The 615-nt window shown below is 36.7% G+C and overlaps 1 long non-coding RNA gene across 1 annotated transcript; it reads right to left on the reverse strand.

The window, feature by feature from the left end:
* On the reverse strand, positions 1-365 carry LOC103629324 (uncharacterized). The gene is made up of 3 exons (XR_554298.1): positions 341-365; positions 183-261; positions 1-96 (listed from the first exon to the last, which is right to left on the reverse strand). It is a non-coding gene; the product is annotated as an uncharacterized lncRNA (long non-coding RNA).
* Positions 366-615: the final 250 nt, after the last annotated feature.

Raw genomic sequence — 615 nt, forward strand, 5'->3', positions numbered from 1 at the left:
TCGATCACGGTCCAAACTAAGATTATCCGCAAAGGATAACATGTGGTACATCACATATTGTCCGCAAAGCATACTGCCAGGTGGTTGTATGTGTGCCTAAAACATGTGATTCATAAGGAACATATCCAGCGGGAATGTCTAATTATGTCTTGCTAATAATTTCAGGTTAAGGACATGATTACCTGAAAATGTTTCCATATAACTGTGCGACCAAAATTCTTGTTATGGCGACCTTTTTTGTCGACATAAGCACCAAAAGCCCTACAATAATGGTGACTAAAGGTGTAAGTAACAATTGAAATTTAGAGCAAAATAGAATTATGATAAAGGTAATACCCACTCATCGAATAGCTTCTTAATACTATACCAGCTAGGGGATTGGTAACCTTTGGAGTCAATATTGTACACTGTATTCCATTTTGGGAAAATAACTAACAAGGCCCAATGGTAACTGAAATGAGGAAGATAGAACATTAAGATACAGATTAAAAAACTATAGAGTGTTATTAGTGCTAGGCCATACCCTTCCTGGCAAACAACAAATGAAGTTAGTAAAAGTGTACCTCTGCTAGTTGTATGCCTGACTTAGGCCATAACACAAATGAATTTTTGGCT

Source organism: Zea mays, chromosome 6 (genome assembly GCF_902167145.1).
Source record: "Zea mays cultivar B73 chromosome 6, Zm-B73-REFERENCE-NAM-5.0, whole genome shotgun sequence".
In the NCBI taxonomy this organism is placed as follows: Eukaryota; Viridiplantae; Streptophyta; class Magnoliopsida; order Poales; family Poaceae; genus Zea; species Zea mays.